Source organism: Carassius gibelio, chromosome B22 (assembly GCF_023724105.1).
Source record: "Carassius gibelio isolate Cgi1373 ecotype wild population from Czech Republic chromosome B22, carGib1.2-hapl.c, whole genome shotgun sequence".
NCBI lineage: Eukaryota > Metazoa > Chordata > Actinopteri > Cypriniformes > Cyprinidae > Carassius > Carassius gibelio.
In genome coordinates, this window is record NC_068417.1 from 47,506,247 (window position 1) to 47,518,746 (window position 12,500).

Consider the following 12,500-nt stretch of genomic DNA (forward strand, 5'->3'; position numbering starts at 1 on the left):
AATATCAGAAAAGAGGTATGTGGAGAACACCATGAGAAATATTCCAAAGAGTTGACTGTGGAAGTTGAAGTGGCAGGAACAGAAAACATCTCTATGATGGACTTATTAAGAGGTGTAAAGAAGGAGTGTGGAGAAGTGGTGGGATGCAGAGTGAGAGGAGAAAGGTCATACGAACTTACAATGAAGGATGATATGGCAAAGAGTAAACTGATGGACGGTGTTAGAGTAAAAGGAGCAATGGTGCACGCCAGAGACATTGTGAACAATGAAATGGTAGTGTCATTTATTAACCTGCCAGTTTATTTGGAAGATCAGAAGATTTTTGCAAAGCTGGAAGAATGGGGAGTTAAACCACTGTCTGCCATTAAGCGCCGGGTATGGCCAGGAACTGATATTTTAGATGGAACGAGATTTTTAAAAGTCCGGTTCACTGATGAAGTTCGCTCACTCCCATATTCAACCAGGTTTGAAACATTAAGAGGCACAGAGTACTTTCGTGTCATACACGACAGGCAGGTGCGTGTATGCAGGTTGTGCATTAAAACAGGACATTTATTTCGAGAATGCCCAGAGTTTAAATGTTTTTCATGTGGCAAGGTAGGCCACTATGCAAGGGAGTGTGGAGAGCAAACAGAGAGAGTAATAGAGGAGGAGGGTGAGCAACGTGAAGAGGATGAGAGGAGGGAGGACGATCAAACAGAGAAGCAAAGCACAGTGAGCGAGGATGACATGGAGGTTACAAAAGATGGAAGAGAAAGTGGTAATGGACAGGATGGAGCTGTAAGGGGACAGAGAGCTGGAACAGCTGGTGAGGAGGCCGATGATGGAGAAAGGAGGGAGGAGGAGGAAGAAGAGGAGGAGAAGCAAGATGAACAAGACGAAGAGGAGGAAGAGGATGAAGAGGATGTAAAGCTACTGGGAACTGAACAAGAGAAAAAAGTAGAGCAACAAGCAGTACCTCAAAGGAAAGAAAGTAAGATTCCTCAACGAACGCAGACAACACTACAAAAACTGACTGTTAAAAGAAAGGCGGAGAGAGATAAGGACAGAATTGAACTGATAAAAGAACAACGCTCTGGTACATGAATTCTATAATGGTATTATATGTTTTGGGTTAAAAATGAAATATATATATATAATTTTTTCTTTGATTTGCTGGCATGGTTTCTGTAACTTCAGTAAATGCAAATGGGTTAAGGAATATTAACAAGTTGAAGGAATTAAAATTTACATATAGGAGTGATATAATTTGTATTCAAGAAACAAATTGGGATGATGAAAAAGTGAGAGAAGTAAAGGATTTATGGAAGGGAGATATATACTTTAACAACGGTGCAAAAAATGCAAGGGGTGTAGCGATAATGATTAAAAAAGATAGGATTGAAAATGTAAGGCAGGTGTACAGAGATCAGATAGGGAGAATTTTAGTTGTAGAATTTAAATTCAGAGGTATTGAATTCAGATTAATTAATATATATGTTCCCAACGTGGAAAATGATAAGAGATGTTGTATTGAGGAGCTAAGGGATCTAATTGTTGGAAGGTGCATAATAGTAGGCGACTTTAACATTATATGTAGTAGATTGGATGTTGGGAAAGGAGGGAGTTTCAGGTGGGAAAAATCAAGATTAATGTTAATGGAAGTAATGAGGGATAAGGGATTACTTGACGTATGGAGACATGAGAATCCGGAGAAGAGAGAGTTCACAAGGAGGCAGATGAGAGAAGGGATATTAAAGCAGAGTAGGATTGATTTAGTGATAGTGCAGGGAGATACCATAAGTTACATTGATGAAATAAGACATCAGCAGAATAACTTTAGTGATCATGATGGGGTTAGATTTAGGATCAAAGTCGGAAGGAGAGAGGTGGGTGGAGGGATGTGGATACTAAATGCAGTGTATATTGAAGAAGAGGAATATAGACAACAGATGAAAGTTTTACTACTTCAGGAAAATCAGTGGTTGGAGGAATGCTTGGAGGAAGATGAAGTTAATAATGACATTGGTAAGAGATGGGAGGAGGTAAAAAATGAAATTAAAGCTTTAAGCATAAGGTATAGTAAGAAAAGAAAAGAGAGGATGATGAAAGAGGAAAGGGAGCTTAGAGAGCAAGTGAGGATAGAACTCAGCAGAGTAGATGATGAAGAAGGATATTGCATGGAAAAGTATATAGAAGCAAATATGAGGTTAGAGAGATATGAGAAAGAAAAATGCAAAGGAGCAATTTTAAGAAGTAAGGCGAAATATGCACTGGAAGGAGAAAAGTGCACAGGGTATTTCCTGGGTTTAGAAAAAAGAAGGCAAGGTAAGACATATATCCATGAAATATATTCAAAAAAGAGAGAGATAATAACAGACTATGTAGATATATTGGAGAGGGTGCAAGAGTTTTATGGTGAGTTGTATATGAGAGGATGTGTGGATGAGGCAAGTATAGAGGAAGTATTGAAGTGTGTAGAGAGGGAGCTAGGGGAAGAAGAAAAGGGATGGTGTGATAGAGAGATAGAGGAAGAAGAGGTTATAGCTGCAATAGAAGGTTTAAGAAGTGGGAAAAGCCCAGGAAGTGATGGGATAGGGACAGAATGGTACAAATTATATAAAAATGATGTAGCACCAATTTTAGTGGAAGTATATAAAGGAATGGAGAGAACAGAAATAATACAGAGTAAAATGGTAGAGGGAGTGATAACACTAGTTTTTAAGAAGGGGAATAAATTAGATTTAGAAAATTATAGGCCGATTAGCTTGTTGAACACAGACTACAAAATACTCACCAAAGTTTTGGCAAACAGGATGAAAAGAGTAATCGGAGATATTATTCAGCCAACACAAAGCTACAGCATTCCTGGAAGAGATATAGCAGATACAATTGGAACAATCAGAGATGTGATTGAGTATATGAAGAGGGATGGGAAGGGTGGGATAGTGTTGGGGATAGACTGGAACAAGGCCTTTGATAGGGTCGAACACAAGTTTTTATTTAAGGTCTTGGAAAAGTTTGGTTTTGGGGAGAGAATGGTAGGATGGGTGAGGAGATTGTATGGAAGTGCAAGAAGCTGTGTAAAGGTGAACGGAATATTGACAGATACATTTGATGTGGGAAGGTCAGTGCGGCAAGGCTGCCCGCTATCCGCTTTGTTATACGCCCTTTCTGTTGAACCTTTGGCATCATTAATTAAGAGAGACAAGAGAATAAGAGGAATTGAGTTGCCATATGGAGGGAAGTGTATAATTAACCAGTATGCCGATGACACAACAGTGACAGTAAGGGAAATAAGCAGTGTGGGAAAGGTTTTAGAGTTGGTGGAAAAATATGGAAAGGCATCAGGGGCGAAAATAAATAGAGAAAAATCTGAAATAATGTATATAGGAGAAGTAGAAAGATCTGATGTAGGTGTGAGGGTTGAGGAAAAGTACATGAAAGTGTTGGGTGTATATTTAGGGGTAGATTCAAAGGAGGCAAGGGATATAACATGGGCTGGAGTGATAAATAAGATAAGAACAGTTTGTATTGCATGGAAAGGAAGAAAATTAAGGATAAAAGGGAAAATAATTGTGGTTAATAATCTTATGCTGTCGGTATGTGTATATGTAATGAGTGTAATTGAAATGCCTGAGTGGGTGATGAATGAGTTAAATAAAATTGTACATGATTTTATATGGGAAGGCAAGGGAGTGAAAATTGCACAAAAAACATTAGTGGCGAGGAAACAGGAAGGTGGATTAAAGCTGATTGATTTAGAAACAAAAAAGTTGGCAATAAGAATAAAAACTGTTAAAAAATATATGGAAGGAAGATGGGAGTTTGGTTGGAGAGAATTTTTAAAGAAATACATTGATGATGTTGGAAGAATGGGAGAGTATGGGTGGTATATGGGCTTTAAGCAGTCAATGACTGTGGGAATGCCAGACATATACAGGGAGGTGATGGAGGTATGGAGGCAATTCCTGCCAAAAGTAGAATATGATTGCACAGAGGTGCACACATTTATAAATTTGCCATTGTTTTTAAATGATAAATTTAAACACAACAATAAAACATTGTATGAGCCCAAATTCTTAGAAGCCGGAATAAGGCAAGTGAAAGATATTATATATGAAGTTATTCCAGGTTTTCTTAGAAATAACTGTATATATGACTCAGTGTGTGAGTTGGATGGCATGGAGAGCAGAGTAAAGGTGGAAAATATATATGAAAGAATTAAAGCAAGTCTACCATCGAAATGGGTGAATGTTATAGAAAAAAGTTGTGTAAAGAAAAAACAACAGGATTTGCCTGAGATGTACATAATGAAAGACGGGGAAAAATATAATATAAAAAGCATTAGCGTAAAGAAAGTCTATGACCTGTTTATAATGGATCAAATAAAAGTGCCAGCATCTGAAAAAGTATGGAGTAGGGTGTTTGAAGACTTGGATGTAAAGAAAATATGGTCAAATATGGACATAAAATACAATACTATAGAATGTGAAAATAATGACTTCTTAATAAGACACAATAGAATCTATACAAATGTAGTACTAAACAAAATAAATAATGCTAATAATGTGATGTGTGATGTATGTAACAAGGAACATGAGACTTTTTTGCATTATTTTTTGCAATGTGATGAATTAAAAGATTTTTTTGTTTTCTTAAAGAGTCTATTAAAAAATAATTGTTTTGAGGACGTGAATTTGGAGGAGGGATGGGGAAAAATATTTTTATTTGGAGTGTTTCAGAAGACGACAGCAATAGACTTTTGGTTTATCAATTATGTTCTAAGCCACGCCAGATTAGCTGTTGTACTTAGACGGAATTATGCACACTTTGAAGGGAGAAAAGTCAAAATAAAAGACTTGTTCAAAGCAATAATGACAAGAGATATTGAAATGTGCTATAAATATGGGGGAGATGATGTGAAGGAATTCTTTGTAACTGGAAACAAATTCATAAAAGAAGGAGAGAGAAAAGAGGTTTTGTATAACTGGTAAAAATTATGTTCTGAAGGTAAGAAAAAAAAAAAAAAAAAAAAAATGATGAAATGATTATGTTGTTTAATGTGAACAACTGAAATTGAACTGTACATTTGTGAATTTCAATAAAAATAAAAAAAAAAAAAAAAGGCTATGCCCGATCTCGTCTGATCTCGGAAGCTAAGCAGGTTTGGCCCTGGTTAGTACTTGGATGGGAGACCGCCTGGGAATACCAGGTGCTGTAAGCTTTTTGGACATTTTTCACTTAGTATATAATAATTTTGCCAAAAAATAGAGTCAATGCCCGATCTCTGAATATTAACAGGTTTGGGCCTGGTTAGTACATGGATGGGAGACTGCCTGGGAATACCAGGTGCTGTAAGCTTTTTGGACATTTTTCACTTAGTATATAATAATTTTGCCAAAAAATAGAGTCAATGCCCGATCTCTGAATCTTAGCAGGTTTAGGTCTGGTTAGCACTTTGATGAGAGACTGCCTGGGAATACCAGGTGCTTTAATCTCTTTGGAAAATTTCACGAATTATATAATAATCTTTCATTTAAAAAAAAAAAAAAAAAAGAGTCAATGCCCGATCTCTGAATCTTAGCAGGTTTAGGTATGGTTAGCACTTTGATGAGAGACTGCCTAGGAATACCAGGTGCTTTAAGCTTTTGGGTTTTCTTTCCTACTTATATAATGTACTGGCGATTAGATTGGCTGGTCTTTAAATAGCCCTCTCTTTGCAGCAGTCTTCGCTTACGGCCATACCAACCTGGCTATGCCCGATCTCGTCTGATCTCGGAAGCTAAGCAGGTTTGGGCCTGGTTAGTACTTGGATGGGAGACCGCCTGGGAATACCAGGTGCTGTAAGCTTTTTGGACATTTTTCACTTAGTATATAATAATTTTGCCAAAAAATAGAGTCAATGCCCGATCTCTGAATATTAACAGGTTTGGGCCTGGTTAGTACATGGATGGGAGACTGCCTGGGAATACCAGGTGCTGTAAGCTTTTTGGACATTTTTCACTTAGTATATAATAATTTTGCCAAAAAATAGAGTCAATGCCCGATCTCTGAATCTTAGCAGGTTTAGGTCTGGTTAGCACTTTGATGAGAGACTGCCTGGGAATACCAGGTGCTTTAATCTCTTTGGAAAATTTCACGAATTATATAATAATCTTTCATTTAAAAAAAAAAAAAAAAAAAAAGAGTCAATGCCCGATCTCTGAATCTTAGCAGGTTTAGGTATGGTTAGCACTTTGATGAGAGACTGCCTAGGAATACCAGGTGCTTTAAGCTTTTGGGTTTTCTTTCCTACTTATATAATGTACTGGCGATTAGATTGGCTGGTCTTTAAATAGCCCTCTCTTTTCTGCTGTCTTCGCTTACGGCCATACCAACCTGGCTATGCCCGATCTCGTCTGATCTCGGAAGCTAAGCAGGTTTGGGCCTGGTTAGTACTTGGATGGGAGACCGCCTGGGAATACCAGGTGCTGTAAGCTTTTTGGACATTTTTCACTTAGTATATAATAATTTTGCCAAAAAATAGAGTCAATGCCCGATCTCTGAATATTAGCAGGTTTGGGCCTGGTTAGTACATGGATGGGAGACTGCCTGGGAATACCAGGTGCTTTAATCTGTTTGAAAAATTTCACGAATTATATAATAATCTTTCATTAAAAAAAAAAAAAAAAAAAAAATAGAGTCAATGCCCGATCTCTGAATCTTAGCAGGTTTAGGTATGGTTAGCACTTTGATGAGAGACTGCCTAGGAATACCAGGTGCTTTAAGCTTTTGGGTTTTCTTTCCTACTTATATAATGTACTGGCGATTAGATTGGCTGGTCTTTAAATAGCCCTCTCTTTGCTGCTGTCTTCGCTTACGGCCATACCAACCTGGCTATGCCCGATCTCGTCTGATCTCGGAAGCTAAGCAGGTTTGGGCCTGGTTAGTACTTGGATGGGAGACCGCCTGGGAATACCAGGTGCTGTAAGCTTTTTGGACATTTTTCACTTAGTATATAATAATTTTGCCAAAAAAATAGAGTCAATGCCCGATCTCTGAATATTAACAGGTTTGGGCCTGGTTAGTACATGGATGGGAGACTGCCTGGGAATACCAGGTGCTGTAAGCTTTTTGGACATTTTTCACTTAGTATATAATAATTTTGCCAAAAAATAGAGTCAATGCCCGATCTCTGAATCTTAGCAGGTTTAGGTCTGGTTAGCACTTTGATGAGAGACTGCCTGGGAATACCAGGTGCTTTAATCTCTTTGGAAAATTTCACGAATTATATAATAATCTTTCATTTAAAAAAAAAAAAAAAAAAAAAGAGTCAATGCCCGATCTCTGAATCTTAGCAGGTTTAGGTATGGTTAGCACTTTGATGAGAGACTGCCTAGGAATACCAGGTGCTTTAAGCTTTTGGGTTTTCTTTCCTACTTATATAATGTACTGGCGATTAGATTGGCTGGTCTTTAAATAGCCCTCTCTTTGCAGCAGTCTTCGCTTACGGCCATACCAACCTGGCTATGCCCGATCTCGTCTGATCTCGGAAGCTAAGCAGGTTTGGGCCTGGTTAGTACTTGGATGGGAGACCGCCTGGGAATACCAGGTGCTGTAAGCTTTTTGGACATTTTTCACTTAGTATATAATAATTTTGCCAAAAAATAGAGTCAATGCCCGATCTCTGAATATTAGCAGGTTTGGGCCTGGTTAGTACATGGATGGGAGACTGCCTGGGAATACCAGGTGCTTTAATCTGTTTGAAAAATTTCACGAATTATATAATAATCTTTCATTAAAAAAAAAAAAAAAAAAAAATAGAGTCAATGCCCGATCTCTGAATATTAACAGGTTTGGGCCTGGTTAGTACATGGATGGGAGACTGCCTGGGAATACCAGGTGCTGTAAGCTTTTTGGACATTTTTCACTTAGTATATAATAATTTTGCCAAAAAATAGAGTCAATGCCCGATCTCTGAATATTAACAGGTTTGGGCCTGGTTAGTACATGGATGGGAGACTGCCTGGGAATACCAGGTGCTGTAAGCTTTTTGGACATTTTTCACTTAGTATATAATAATTTTGCCAAAAAATAGAGTCAATGCCGATCTCTGAATCTTAGCAGGTTTAGGTATGGTTAGCACTTTGATGAGAGACTGCCTAGGAATACCAGGTGCTTTAAGCTTTTGGGTTTTCTTTCCTACTTATATAATGTACTGGCGATTAGATTGGCTGGTCTTTAAATAGCCCTCTCTTTGCTGCTGTCTTCGCTTACGGCCATACCAACCTGGCTATGCCCGATAGTGGTACAGTCCAGGAAGTGAGTAGCTGAAAGAGCAAACAGAGAATCTTTACATCTAAAATAGTATTTAAATTCGTTTTTATTTTTGAAATAACCTTTGTTTTCAAAAGTTAAAGTTTATTTTGTGTCTAAAGTGTTCCCCCAGCAGCCTTTGCTGTTTGGGGGACCATCAAATACAGTTTTATTTCTGTGATGGAAATAGAAAGCATGGCAGCAAACAAAGAACTCAAAATGAAAGACGGACAAGCAAACAATGGACAAAGCATGGATAATGACAGCGGAAAAGGACATCAATCTTCCATGAATGCAAGCGATGAAAGGAGGAATATCAGAAAAGAGGTATGTGGAGAACACCATGAGAAATATTCCAAAGAGTTGACTGTGGAAGTTGAAGTGGCAGGAACAGAAAACATCTCTATGATGGACTTATTAAGAGGTGTAAAGAAGGAGTGTGGAGAAGTGGTGGGATGCAGAGTGAGAGGAGAAAGGTCATACGAACTTACAATGAAGGATGATATGGCAAAGAGTAAACTGATGGACGGTGTTAGAGTAAAAGGAGCAATGGTGCACGCCAGAGACATTGTGAACAATGAAATGGTAGTGTCATTTATTAACCTGCCAGTTTATTTGGAAGATCAGAAGATTTTTGCAAAGCTGGAAGAATGGGGAGTTAAACCACTGTCTGCCATTAAGCGCCGGGTATGGCCAGGAACTGATATTTTAGATGGAACGAGATTTTTAAAAGTCCGGTTCACTGATGAAGTTCGCTCACTCCCATATTCAACCAGGTTTGAAACATTAAGAGGCACAGAGTACTTTCGTGTCATACACGACAGGCAGGTGCGTGTATGCAGGTTGTGCATTAAAACAGGACATTTATTTCGAGAATGCCCAGAGTTTAAATGTTTTTCATGTGGCAAGGTAGGCCACTATGCAAGGGAGTGTGGAGAGCAAACAGAGAGAGTAATAGAGGAGGAGGGTGAGCAACGTGAAGAGGATGAGAGGAGGGAGGACGATCAAACAGAGAAGCAAAGCACAGTGAGCGAGGATGACATGGAGGTTACAAAAGATGGAAGAGAAAGTGGTAATGGACAGGATGGAGCTGTAAGGGGACAGAGAGCTGGAACAGCTGGTGAGGAGGCCGATGATGGAGAAAGGAGGGAGGAGGAGGAAGAAGAGGAGGAGAAGCAAGATGAACAAGACGAAGAGGAGGAAGAGGATGAAGAGGATGTAAAGCTACTGGGAACTGAACAAGAGAAAAAAGTAGAGCAACAAGCAGTACCTCAAAGGAAAGAAAGTAAGATTCCTCAACGAACGCAGACAACACTACAAAAACTGACTGTTAAAAGAAAGGCGGAGAGAGATAAGGACAGAATTGAACTGATAAAAGAACAACGCTCTGGTACATGAATTCTATAATGGTATTATATGTTTTGGGTTAAAAATGAAATATATATATATAATTTTTTCTTTGATTTGCTGGCATGGTTTCTGTAACTTCAGTAAATGCAAATGGGTTAAGGAATATTAACAAGTTGAAGGAATTAAAATTTACATATAGGAGTGATATAATTTGTATTCAAGAAACAAATTGGGATGATGAAAAAGTGAGAGAAGTAAAGGATTTATGGAAGGGAGATATATACTTTAACAACGGTGCAAAAAATGCAAGGGGTGTAGCGATAATGATTAAAAAAGATAGGATTGAAAATGTAAGGCAGGTGTACAGAGATCAGATAGGGAGAATTTTAGTTGTAGAATTTAAATTCAGAGGTATTGAATTCAGATTAATTAATATATATGTTCCCAACGTGGAAAATGATAAGAGATGTTGTATTGAGGAGCTAAGGGATCTAATTGTTGGAAGGTGCATAATAGTAGGCGACTTTAACATTATATGTAGTAGATTGGATGTTGGGAAAGGAGGGAGTTTCAGGTGGGAAAAATCAAGATTAATGTTAATGGAAGTAATGAGGGATAAGGGATTACTTGACGTATGGAGACATGAGAATCCGGAGAAGAGAGAGTTCACAAGGAGGCAGATGAGAGAAGGGATATTAAAGCAGAGTAGGATTGATTTAGTGATAGTGCAGGGAGATACCATAAGTTACATTGATGAAATAAGACATCAGCAGAATAACTTTAGTGATCATGATGGGGTTAGATTTAGGATCAAAGTCGGAAGGAGAGAGGTGGGTGGAGGGATGTGGATACTAAATGCAGTGTATATTGAAGAAGAGGAATATAGACAACAGATGAAAGTTTTACTACTTCAGGAAAATCAGTGGTTGGAGGAATGCTTGGAGGAAGATGAAGTTAATAATGACATTGGTAAGAGATGGGAGGAGGTAAAAAATGAAATTAAAGCTTTAAGCATAAGGTATAGTAAGAAAAGAAAAGAGAGGATGATGAAAGAGGAAAGGGAGCTTAGAGAGCAAGTGAGGATAGAACTCAGCAGAGTAGATGATGAAGAAGGATATTGCATGGAAAAGTATATAGAAGCAAATATGAGGTTAGAGAGATATGAGAAAGAAAAATGCAAAGGAGCAATTTTAAGAAGTAAGGCGAAATATGCACTGGAAGGAGAAAAGTGCACAGGGTATTTCCTGGGTTTAGAAAAAAGAAGGCAAGGTAAGACATATATCCATGAAATATATTCAAAAAAGAGAGAGATAATAACAGACTATGTAGATATATTGGAGAGGGTGCAAGAGTTTTATGGTGAGTTGTATATGAGAGGATGTGTGGATGAGGCAAGTATAGAGGAAGTATTGAAGTGTGTAGAGAGGGAGCTAGGGGAAGAAGAAAAGGGATGGTGTGATAGAGAGATAGAGGAAGAAGAGGTTATAGCTGCAATAGAAGGTTTAAGAAGTGGGAAAAGCCCAGGAAGTGATGGGATAGGGACAGAATGGTACAAATTATATAAAAATGATGTAGCACCAATTTTAGTGGAAGTATATAAAGGAATGGAGAGAACAGAAATAATACAGAGTAAAATGGTAGAGGGAGTGATAACACTAGTTTTTAAGAAGGGGAATAAATTAGATTTAGAAAATTATAGGCCGATTAGCTTGTTGAACACAGACTACAAAATACTCACCAAAGTTTTGGCAAACAGGATGAAAAGAGTAATCGGAGATATTATTCAGCCAACACAAAGCTACAGCATTCCTGGAAGAGATATAGCAGATACAATTGGAACAATCAGAGATGTGATTGAGTATATGAAGAGGGATGGGAAGGGTGGGATAGTGTTGGGGATAGACTGGAACAAGGCCTTTGATAGGGTCGAACACAAGTTTTTATTTAAGGTCTTGGAAAAGTTTGGTTTTGGGGAGAGAATGGTAGGATGGGTGAGGAGATTGTATGGAAGTGCAAGAAGCTGTGTAAAGGTGAACGGAATATTGACAGATACATTTGATGTGGGAAGGTCAGTGCGGCAAGGCTGCCCGCTATCCGCTTTGTTATACGCCCTTTCTGTTGAACCTTTGGCATCATTAATTAAGAGAGACAAGAGAATAAGAGGAATTGAGTTGCCATATGGAGGGAAGTGTATAATTAACCAGTATGCCGATGACACAACAGTGACAGTAAGGGAAATAAGCAGTGTGGGAAAGGTTTTAGAGTTGGTGGAAAAATATGGAAAGGCATCAGGGGCGAAAATAAATAGAGAAAAATCTGAAATAATGTATATAGGAGAAGTAGAAAGATCTGATGTAGGTGTGAGGGTTGAGGAAAAGTACATGAAAGTGTTGGGTGTATATTTAGGGGTAGATTCAAAGGAGGCAAGGGATATAACATGGGCTGGAGTGATAAATAAGATAAGAACAGTTTGTATTGCATGGAAAGGAAGAAAATTAAGGATAAAAGGGAAAATAATTGTGGTTAATAATCTTATGCTGTCGGTATGTGTATATGTAATGAGTGTAATTGAAATGCCTGAGTGGGTGATGAATGAGTTAAATAAAATTGTACATGATTTTATATGGGAAGGCAAGGGAGTGAAAATTGCACAAAAAACATTAGTGGCGAGGAAACAGGAAGGTGGATTAAAGCTGATTGATTTAGAAACAAAAAAGTTGGCAATAAGAATAAAAACTGTTAAAAAATATATGGAAGGAAGATGGGAGTTTGGTTGGAGAGAATTTTTAAAGAAATACATTGATGATGTTGGAAGAATGGGAGAGTATGGGTGGTATATGGGCTTTAAGCAGTCAATGACTGTGGGAATGCCA

At 38.1% G+C, this 12,500-nt stretch overlaps 4 non-coding genes across 4 annotated transcripts; all 4 read left to right on the forward strand.

Annotated features, from left to right (window-relative positions):
* Window positions 1-5,713: 5,713 nt before the first annotated feature.
* LOC128008894 (5S ribosomal RNA) lies at window positions 5,714-5,832 on the forward strand. The gene has a single exon (XR_008180620.1). It is a non-coding gene; the product is annotated as a 5S ribosomal RNA (ribosomal RNA).
* Window positions 5,833-6,342: 510 nt separating this feature from the next.
* Window positions 6,343-6,461, forward strand: LOC128008895 (5S ribosomal RNA). Its single transcript, XR_008180621.1, has one exon. It is a non-coding gene; the product is annotated as a 5S ribosomal RNA (ribosomal RNA).
* Window positions 6,462-6,836: 375 nt separating this feature from the next.
* On the forward strand, window positions 6,837-6,955 carry LOC128008896 (5S ribosomal RNA). Its single transcript, XR_008180622.1, has one exon. It is a non-coding gene; the product is annotated as a 5S ribosomal RNA (ribosomal RNA).
* Window positions 6,956-7,466: 511 nt separating this feature from the next.
* Window positions 7,467-7,585, forward strand: LOC128008898 (5S ribosomal RNA). The gene has a single exon (XR_008180623.1). It is a non-coding gene; the product is annotated as a 5S ribosomal RNA (ribosomal RNA).
* Window positions 7,586-12,500: the final 4,915 nt, after the last annotated feature.